Raw genomic sequence first — 11,692 nt, forward strand, 5'->3', positions numbered from 1 at the left:
TTCTTACTGTGAACTATATAACCCTAGCTTTTTAAGGTTCTTTTTTACAGTTTTATTAATGTGTATATTGCTTTTTGGTTTACTTGTCACTGACTTTTGATTCTTGAAGTTTCTATTGTTTACCTTCATGCCTTAATAGAAATTTTACATTATGTACTAAATGTCAGTTGTTACACACACACACACACACACACGCACATGCACGCACACACATTCCACAATGGGAATTGTTCTTTCTTTTTTTTTAATTATTGACTCCTGTGTTTAGATTGTTGCATTTTATACCTAGGGGTTAGCCATTACTTTTATATAGTATGTTAATTATCACCTACCTTTTTGAATTTGTATGATATTCAGGCAATAATTCACTCTGATATACTTGTTACATGGCTCACTCAATTCTGATTTTTGCTTATGACTCAGATATTTTTATTGTTCTTTGCAATTTTATGACTTGAATAATGCATTCTGGTTCCTCTCTCTTTTGTTTCTGTCTGATGTATTTTCAGTTCTCACTTCACATACTTCCACCTTGATGTCTCACTATTGCTGTATTCCTTCTCTTTACTGCCACTTTCTTCTTCTTCCAAATTTCAGAACAGAAACAGCTTCCAGATGATTTTCTCCTTTTTTTGCCTTCTTAAAATCCAGTAGTTCCAGGAATAAACTTGTTTCTTATTGTTTTTCTCCTCCACCTGATTTCTCTCCTACTGATTAAGCTTCTTTTATTGTTTATATACAGTTATTCTGAAATACATTCTCTTTTCTTATACGTCTACTTTAATGTTATTTCCATATCTTCAGTGTCATTTAAACACATTACCTGTAATATTGTGTAGTCAGTGAGAACAGGATTCAAATTTTGCTCTATAAACTAAAATTGTTCAGCTTTTAACAAATTATTTGACATCCTAATTGTGCTCTTTTAAAAAGTACACTAATCATGTCACTTTCATACATTGATGACAGGATGTGAGAATTAAATATTTTAACGTATATTAAGGACTCAGAAAGTTATGATCAACCTAGAAGGCATATTAAAAAGCAGAGACATTACTTTGTCAACAAAGGTCCATCTAGTCAAGGCTATGGTTTTTCCAGTGGTCATGTATGGATGTGAGAGTTGGACTGTAAAGAAAGCTGAGCGCCGAAGAATTGATGCTTTTGAACTGTGGTGTTGGAGAAGACTCTTGAGAGTCCCTTGGACTGCAAGGAGATCCAACAAGTCCATCCTAAAGGAGATCAGTCCTGGGTTTTCATTGGAAGGAGTGATGCTGAAGGTGAAACTTCATGCTTCGGCCACCTGATGCAAAGAGCTGACTCATTGGAAAAGACCCTGATGCTGGGAAAGATTGAAGGCAGGAGGAGAAGGGGATGACAGAGGATGAGATGGTTGGATGCCATCACCGACTCAATGGACATGGGTTTGGATGGACTCCAGGAGTTGGTGATGGACAGGGAGGCCTGGCGTGCTGTGGTTCATGGGGTTGCAAAGAATCGGACACCACTGAGTGACTGAACTGAACTGACAGAATTTTTAAAATGCTAGTTCTTTTATTGACATTATTTTATGTTGAGATAAAAACAGACAAGAAGTTAGAAAATTCATTCTCGAAAGGCAGAATGGGTATAAAATTATCCACATAATTTTACTTCAATGCATTTTATAATTGTTATTATTGAAATAATGCATATATGTGATACCTAAAAATGCAAATCTTCAAAAGGGCAGTTGATGAAAAGTATAATTAAGCCTTTATTTCTATCCTGGTTCCCTTCATGGGAGCAATAAGTCTCATCAATTTCTTTTGTATTGAATCATAGATATTCCACATATACACAAATATTTGTGTCCAATTCTTTGTCTCCTATAACTAATTCTAAACATAATATTATATATATTTATGGTATACAATGTATATATACATATTATATATGTGTACTATATGTTAATATGTTTACCAAGTCTGCTCTTCAGAAGCAAGGTACACTATTCCAAATAATCCTATAGACATTCTTTAGTGACTGTAGGGAAAGAGCAAATTAGCCAAGATAGTGAATTCAGGCTCTCTCACCCCACGGTTTATAAATAATGACTATGTAACAGCTGAGATCCTTTATAGCACTGCATACACATCATGAGGTATTTGCTTGGTCACAGGCTACTTTGTGTTGTGGAGATATATAAGCTCCACCCATAAAGTGGTGGCATTACTGTTGCATCATGGCTTGGTCTGTTGGGTCCAGCCATGAGAGGAGAGAATATAACATGAATACTGTTATGGATCCTGTGTCAGCCAGGAGAGAGGTTGTGTGCTGTGTTATGTTAATCTGCTCTTAGGTCTACTGTGCCAGCCAGAAAAGAATAAATGCGTCTGCAGTTCCTATGGCTCCTTGAATCTTCTTGCAGCCTCTTATTTCATGCCTTGCCTACCCTGGGTTCAATGAACAGTGCAGACAGTGAGATACAGTGAGACAATTGTCGTCATGAACAGCATGAAGAGCAATACAGGGGTCTACCATCAGAAGGAGGGCCAGGGCTCAGAATAGAGTCAGGTTCACATGCACATTTTTGAGAAGATACTGAGAAGTTTAACTTTAACTAAACTAGGCTTAGTTAAAATCAAATTTATCTTGTATCTTGCATCAATTAACATAGGCAAAATATCTGCTATTTTCACAAGAAATGGTACAAATGTGTAATAAAAGAACACACCTAAGCATATTCTGATAAATGTCACATAAAAACTTAAAAATAACAGATTTCAGAAAATGACATTAATTCAACCTCTTTTGAATTGAATTCACCAGCACATGTAAATATATATGCAAAATGCTCATAAAATCACTTTTGTAATATTAACAGTAAATCTAGCAATTATTTAAATCTTTGGAAAGAGGAAAGGATGTAAAGCATAATATATTTGTATTATAGGTACCATAGAACCACTATAAGAATGAAATAGGTAAAACATACTGAAAAAGAAATAACTATTTTGTAAAAGAAAATAAGTTAGATGATACAAATAAATATATTGATAAGTAATGCATATTTACACACATGTGTCTAAATCAATGCATCAATAGAAAATCTTTTCAAGGTGACACCTTCAAACTATTAACATTTGCCATCTAGATTCAATGGGAAGTCATCTGAACATGTAGGTTGTGGATTTGGGAGTGTGGAATGTAATTCATTTTAATTTATGTACTACTTATGATTTTTATGATTATTATGAAGTACTATATTATGAGTATTAAGTATTAGGAGAATTATAACTTCTGTAAGAAGCATGATATTTCAAGCTTTCTCTCATATCATGTTATATCCTCCTCTCCTACTGTTAGGCATCATTTTTTATAAATGATGCATCTTTAACTTTATACTTCTTCTGTACAATGACATTTTCACCTTCTTTCTCACTGTTCAAGCTTCCCTCATCCCTTATCATGATAAGGTACCCAGTTTGAGCTGATAATTACCTCATATTTCATCATGAAAATGGAAACTGTCATAAACATTTCAATCTTCTTGAGAGTAGCCTATGAACATACCAATGTCTGCTTCTGTTTTTTTCTTTCTTCTTTACTAAGAAGTGCAAGAGGCATCCCTTATTTTTCAGTATCAGTGTGAGCTGAATTCTCCCACTTTATCAAGAATTTACAACTTAATTATACTTTCTCAGTCTTTTATCAAAAAAACCTCATCTTCTTAAAGATATCTGAAAGTTTTGTACTCCTTGAAAAATAGGAAAGTGAAGTCTCCTCTGATGACCTGTAGTATTTCTAGAAATTATCTTCATTTTTACTCTTTAGAATCAACTTTTCCAGATAGATATTGTGTCTTTTCAACATAAGATGAATTTTCTTCAGGGAAGAATTTTAGCTGTCTCTAAAAATTAGCCAGGAAGAAATGTGGCTATCTTTTACCTTTAGTCTTATCTCTCTCACAAAAACACTTTCTCTTTCCACTCTAAGTCTTTATGTGCCACTTCTTTTTCCTATTCATTTTTGAAATAATTTTCTTTTTCTATATCAGCTATTCACAAATTTTCCTGTCGAGGTGAGATTGGGCCCAATGAACCTTCATGGAAGTTCTGTCTTTCTATGTCAAGGGCTGTCCCTCTGTTGTTACACTGACCTGTTCTTTGGTTAATATTTGAAATAGTTGAAAGGTTATATTTCTTACGCCTCTTAAGAATTTACCAAGTTTAGGAAGTGTTCTTTTGCCAGCTCTGAGCTCCTCCAGTAACTAAGAAGGCAGTACTGAGGGGCAAAATCCTTCCATCCCAAGTAAGGCATTTTCTTTCAGAAGGTTTATTTATTTGATGTTTGTTTTTCTTTTTCCTGTTCTTTGGGCTCCCCTGAGCACTTTTTCCTTTGCTGCTCAGCTTCCACAGTTTCTATATACTATTTGGTCTTAGCCCTAATCATTGCAATTTGCACTCAGAGTGGTTTCCTCTTTGAGAAAATATAAGTCTCAAAGAACTGGCTTCATAAGATCCCTCGGTACTGGCTATGCTTTTTTGCTATTTTCTTGCAACTTGTAAGTCCTCCTAAGTACTCTGATTATCTGGATTGTTTTGGGGAAGTCTTACATATAAATGGTAATTTGAGATTTCCTCAGACTCTTAATTTTACTAAGAAATAATATGTTTTCTTCATTGCTTTGGATTGTATTCAAAAGAAAGGTAATTTAGAACTAACTGGACACTATGTTTCCAACGGTGATGTATTAGTATAGATTTGAACACAATCCTGTATGAAGACAGACAAGTTCTTTTAAATCTTTGAAAAAGAAAAACCTTTTTTCCACCTAGAGAACGAGCCAAGGCTGACAAGTTCTATGTGAGCTTTTTTGTCACTGTTGATTGTTTTAAATGTTGCATTATTTCTATTCTTTCTTTACACTGTTTCCTTTTTTTTTTTTTCAAGGATTTTAGTTTCAAGATCTCTTTTCCAATAGCTCAAGGTAATGAACCCTGTCTCTACTGATCATTAAAATCAAAATTGCCTGGATATACAGGCTGCCTCTAAAATTTTAAAACAGCTAAAATGTTCACAATAGCAAATCAATCTGAGTTTCAATTTTGCCTTTATTTTTGATCCTTAATGCTGAATGATGTCTCTACTTTTCTGGAAAGTTTGGTATTCTTCTTAAAATTTTTTTATTGAGGGATAATTTGCATGCAATATTATATTAGTTTCAGGTGTACAATATGATAATTCAATATTTGTATAAATTGTGAAATGATCATGATGGATGTTCATTATTTTATTTATTTATTTCACCCACATGAACAGCATGGAGGGCCTTAATTCCTCAACCAGGGATCAAACATGTGTCCCCTGTAATGAAAGTTCAGAGTCCTTACCACTGGACCAAAAGGAAATTTCCTCTAAATGTTCATTTTCTGAGATCTCTAAAGATCTTGTAGCTATTAGTTTTTAATATGAAGTTCTCCATATTATCCAAAAGAAAAAATCTCCATATCATTTTAATATGTATCCAATCTCAATCACTGAAAAAGTGACATTATACTTTTCATAATCATTTATGACCTTCATTTTATCATATCAAATACTTATAATGTCCCCCACCTTCTTAATTGTAACTTTCCTTTATTATGGCTTTTGTGGGAACAACAAACACACAAAACCCTTATGCTTTTCCTAATACATTTCAAGGTCAATTCTCACTTTCATTTGGAAAAAAAAAAACTAGAATTTTTGGGGCTAAGAGATTACCCCTTTGTTTTCTCTCTCTGTACACTGTCTTGGAGATAATCATTTCATTTTCTTAAATTTAAGTAAATATAAATTCTTATTTTAATGCATTTGTTGTATTTTCTATACTTGGTAAAAATAACATACTTTTATATAGTAAGAAAATGGCATTTTCATAGTAATTTCTTATATTTAATAAATGCCTTTTTAAAACTACATGTAACTTTGAGTCTTTAGTAAGAGAATCTGCAAAATATATTGGTTCTAAATTTAAATTTCATATTTTGTTATATGCTTCCTACTGTCTGAAAACAACAAATAATTAATCCAATACAGCAGTCTTCTTATCTTGTCAGTGCATGCTAAGTCACTCCAGTCATGTCTGACTCTTTGTGATTCTATGGACCATAGCTCGCCAGGCTCCTCTGTCCATGGGATTCTCCAGGCAAGAACACTGGAGTGGATTGCTATGTCCTCCTCCAGGGGATCTTCCTGATGCAGGGATTGAACCCATGTCTCTTACATCTCCTGCACTGTCAGGTGGATTCTTTACCACTAGTGTCACCTGGGAAGCCCCCTTTTTACCTCAGGTCTCAGAAAATGAATGAGCAATTCTACTGCCTCAAGGTTTTCCTCTGTTCCACTTGGGTCTCTGCTTTTCTCTTCATTCTGTGTTTCATTTATGCATAGGACTAAACTTATTCTTCTTTAACACAATCTTAGACACTTTCAATATAATAAAGTATCTAAGTAAATAGAGAAAACCAATATTAGCTACAGTCTTCATATGCCTATGTTATACTGCTTATTAAATGTCAAAGTATTTGAAATATAGATCAATTTTATAAAGGTAAAATTCTTCAAAGGTTATGAGTGGGTGCCATGGAATAAAACCCAATAATTTACTTACTTCCCCAGTGGCTCAGTGGAAAAGAATCCACCTGCAATGCAGAAGATGCAGAAGACATGGGTTCATTCCCTGAATCAAAAATCACCTGATTTCTGATGGCATGGCAACCCACTCCAGTATTCTTGCCAAGAAAATCCCATGGACAGAGGAACCTGGCAGGCTATGACCCATGGGATCACAAAGAGTCAGAAACGACTAAGCAACCAAGTAAGTGAATTATAGTTAATATAATACAATATATTTAGTTTAGTTAGCTTAACTGATTGCTATGCTCCACTGACCCTTCCAAAATTCAGCAGTCATATAAGCGTGTAAATAGAAGAAACTCAGAAGTGTCAGGTTTCAAGCTCTAGAAATTACCCAGCACCCTTATATCACAGTATCTCATATGAGAAATAAGTACATAAAAATACTTGTAGTAGTTATCTAAGCTCTGAAACAGTCAAGTTTAAAAGGTAGTTATTAACTAGAACCAAAAAAAAAAAAAAAACTCACAATTTGTATAGAGACACAAAAGCCCCCAAATAGACAAAGCAATCTTGAGAAAGAAAAACAGAACTGGAGGAATCAGGCTCCCTGATTTCAGACTATACTACAAAACTACAGTCATCAAAATAGTATGGTACTGGCACAAAAATAGAAATTTAGATCAATGCAACAGAACAGAAAATGCAGAAATAAGTCCATGCACCTATAGACAATTAATCTATGACAAAGGAGGCGAGTCTATATATAATGTTGTAAAGACCGTCTCTCCCTGGAAAAGGAACAGCAACCCATTGCAGTCTTCTTACCTGGAGATCCCCATGGGTAGAGGAACCTGGAGGGCTACATCCCATAGGGTAGCACAGAGTGGACATGACTGAACCAACTAAACAGCAGCAAAGACAGTCTTTTCCACAAATGGTGCTGGGAAAACTGGATAGTTGCACGTAAAAAAATTAAATTAGATCATTCTTTAACTCCATACACAAAAATAAGCTCAAAATGGATTAAAGACCTTAATGTGAGACCAAGCACTCTTAAAATCCTACAGGAAAACATAGGCAGAACAGTCTCTGACATAACTCATGGAAATACTTTTCTTGATCCATCTCCCAGAATAACGGAAATAAAAATAAACAAATATACCTTCTTAAACTCAAAAGCTTTTGCATAGTGAAGGAAACAATAAACAAATGAAAAGGCATTGTATAGATTAGGAGAAAATATTTGCAAATAATGTGACCGATAAAGATTAATCTCCAAAATTTACAAATAGCCCATGATGCTTAATAGCATCAAAACAAACACCCACTCGAAAAATGGGCAGAAGACCTAAACAGACATTTCTCCAGAGAAGACATAAGATGGCCAATAGGCACATGAAAAGATATTAAATATCACTAATTTTTGGAGAAATATAAATCAAAACTGCAATGAGATATCACCTCACACAAGCCAGAATGGCTATCATCAAAAAAATCCACAAACAATAAATGCTGAGAAGGATAAGGAGAGAAAGGGAACCCTCTCACACTGTTGGTGGGAATGTAAATTGGTACAGCTACTATGGAGAATAGTATGGAGATTCCTTAAAAAACTGAAAATAGAACTAACATATGACCCTGCAACCCCACTCTTGGGCATAAATCCATAGTAAACCATGATCCAAAAGGATACATACACCCCAATATTCATTGTAGCACTTTACAGTGGCCAAGACATGGAAGCAACCTAAAAGCCCATCAATAGAGGAATGGACAAAGAAGATGTGATACATACATGCAATGGAACATTCAGTTCAGTTCAGTTCAGTTGCTCAGTCATGTCCAACTCTTTGCGACCCCATGAATCACAGCACGCCAGGCCTCCCTGTCCATCACCAACTCCTGGAGTTTACTCAAACTCATGCCCATCAAGTCAGTGATGCCATCCATCCATCTCATCCTCTGTCATCCCCTTCTCCTTCTGCCCCCAATCCTTCCCAGCATCAGGGTCTTTTCGAATGAGTCAACTCTTCACATGAGATGGCCAAAGTACTGGAGTTTCAGCTTCAGCATCAGTCCTTCCAATGAACACCCAGGACTGATCTCCTTTAGGATGGACTAGTTGGATCTCTCTGCAGTCCAAGGGACTCTCAAGAGTCTTCTCCAACACCAAGTTCAAAAGCATCAATTTTTTGGCACTCAGCTTTCTTCATGGTCCAACTCTCACATCCATACATGACCACTGGAAAAACCGTAGCCTTGACTAGATGGACCTTTGTTGGCAAAGTAATGTCTCTGCTTTTTAATATGCTGTCTAGGTTGGTCATAACTTTCCTTCCAAGGAGTAAGCGTCTTTTAATTTCATGGCTGCAATCACCATCTGCACTGATTTTTGAGCCCCAAAAAATAGTCTGACACTGTTTCCACTGTTTCCCCATCTATTTCCCATGAAGTGATGGGACCAGATGCCATGATCTTATTCAGCCATAAAAAAGAATGAGATAATGCTATTTGTAGTAAAATGGATGGACCTAGAGAGTGTCATCGACTGAGCAACTTTACTTTCACTTTTCACTTTCACACATTGGAGAAGGAAATGGCAACCTACTCCAGTGTTCTGGAGAATCCCAGGGACAGGGGAGCCTGGTGGGCTGATGTCTATGGGGTCGCATAGAGTCAGACACGACTGAAGTGACAGTCATGTCATTAGCAGTGGCAGCAGAGAGTGTCATACTGAGTGAAGCAGAGAAGGAGAAATATCATACGACATCCCTTGTACCTGGAATCTAGAAAGAAATGATACAAATTAACTTACTTACAAAAGAGCAACAGATTCACGGACTTCAAGGATGAGCTTATGATTTCTAGGGGGAAGGATGGAGGGAAGCGAGTTTGGAATAGGCATGAACACATTGCTGTACTTAAAATGAATAACCAACAAGAACCTGCTGTTAGCACATGTAACTCTGTTCAATGTTATGTGGCACCCTGGATTGAAGATAGGTTTGGGGAAAAAATGGATATATGTGTGTGTATAGTTGAGTCCTTTCGCTCTTCACCTGAAACTATCACAATATTGATTGTTAATTGGCTCTAACCAATACAAAATAAAAAGTTTTTTTTTTAAGGGAGCTATTAAAGAGAACAAGTTTATTTTAACAACAAAAGCCCAGAAGGTGGGCAGAATCAGACTTATTCCTAGGATAACAAGCCACCATCTTTCCATATCCATCATGTTTTGTTTTCTGCTTAGATTTAGCAGGTGTATAGGCATGAATCACAGCAAACTCAGACAAAGATATACAATGGTACCTTTTAAAATTAATTTTATTGGAATATAGTTGCTTTTACAATATTGTGCTAAGTCACTTCAGTCATGTTCAAATCTTAGTGACCCTATTGGGCGGGGCGGGGTGGGGGGGGTAAGCCTGCCAGGCTTTTCTATCCATGGGATTCTCCAGGCAAGAATATTGGAGTGGATTGACATGCCCTTCTCCAGGGATCTTCCCAATCCAGGGATTGAACCTGTGTCTCTTATGTCTCCTGCATTTGGCACATGAGTTCTTTACCACTAGTTCCACCTATTTTTTATAACTTGATTTCTGACTATGAGTCCACATTCTTCAAAGATGTCAAGAAAAATGAAAGGTCATCTTTTATTAAATTCAAACTTACCTGTTTCTGGGATTTTACCACCATTATAGTATCTTTTGCAATTTCAACTCCTTAGAGATGGAAATAGATTACTGACCTCCATTTTTATTTTTATCAGTTTATCTTTCTAATATGTTTGTTTTATAATGCTCCTGTCCCACACTTCAGACACAGAATCTTTATCTTGTAATTTTACATATGGTCTTGCATATTCAGCATAGGTTCTTGCTGCCTCTCAGGAGCTACTTGTCTATGGACAAGTAGCCTATTTTCTTTCTTGCCATCTACCACACTTCTCTTTCTCTCAACTTGAGGAAAACTATTAATTGTACAGGGAAATTGCTTTTTCCAAAACCACAATACTTATTTTTGAGTATGCACAATCTCCTATGAAGTCAAACACCAGAAAAGACACGTGTACTACATCTATGCTCTCTGTTCAATGCATCACAAACTTTCTAGAAGCTAATAAGTACAGGGGCAGCATTTCTCTTGGTGACTTGTAAGTACCAAGGGAAAAAGAAAAATAGCAGAATATTATCCAGCCACACAAATTAGTAGGTATCTTGCTCAGACTATCACAGACAACTTGGCAAAAATACTTGAAATATTTTAAAATAAATGGAAACCAAAATAAAATCCCAAGCATATATTGCCAACTCCATTGCCCTTTTTCTGGACACTCTTTTTCAGCTGCTCTTTGTACCAAAATGGGCTCTAATTAATGGTTTCTACAATTTTCTTTACTGTTACATGTTGTTTGTTGTTCATGTTACATATTGTTGATCTGAGTTTTTTGTTTTTTTTAAAAAAAAAGCTAAAATATACACACCTGTATTCTCCAAGCTAGTGTTCACCAGTACATGAACCAAGAACTCCCAGATGTTCCAGTTGGATTTAGAAAAGGCAGAGGAACCAGCGATCAAATTGCCAACATCCGTTGGATCATAGAAAAAGCTAGAGAATTCCAGAAAAACATCTACTTCTGCTTCATGAACTACACTAAAGCCTTTGACTGTGTGAATCACAACAAACTGTGGAAAATTCTTCAAGAGATGGGGATACCAGAGCACCTTTTCTACCTCCTGCAAAACTTGTATGCAGATCAAGAAGCAACAGTTAGAACCAGACATGGAACACTGGACTGGTTCAAAATTGGGAAAGAAGTACATCAAGGCTGTATATTGTCACCTTGCTTATTTAACTTACATGCAGAGCAAATCATGTGAAATGTTATGTTGGATCAACCACAAGCTGGAGTCAAGGTTGCTGGGAGAAATACCATTAACCGCAGATATGCAGATGACACCACCCTTATGGCAGAAAGTGAAGAGGTACTTAAGAGCCTCTTGTTGAAGGTAAAAGAGGAGAGTGGAAAAAGCTGGCTTAAAACTTAACATTCAAAAACAAAGATCATGGCATCCCGTCTCAT

General features: G+C 35.9%; 1 long non-coding RNA gene across 1 annotated transcript; it reads left to right on the forward strand.

The window, feature by feature from the left end:
* Positions 1 to 4,233: 4,233 nt before the first annotated feature.
* Positions 4,234 to 11,231, forward strand: LOC122694066. Its single transcript, XR_006341095.1, has 4 exons — positions 4,234 to 4,293; positions 4,936 to 4,972; positions 6,646 to 6,844; positions 11,078 to 11,231. It is a non-coding gene; the product is annotated as an uncharacterized LOC122694066 (long non-coding RNA).
* The last annotated feature ends 461 nt before the right edge of the window (positions 11,232 to 11,692 follow it).

This window comes from Cervus elaphus, chromosome 5 (assembly GCF_910594005.1).
Source record: "Cervus elaphus chromosome 5, mCerEla1.1, whole genome shotgun sequence".
NCBI classification, from domain to species: Eukaryota; Metazoa; Chordata; class Mammalia; order Artiodactyla; family Cervidae; genus Cervus; species Cervus elaphus.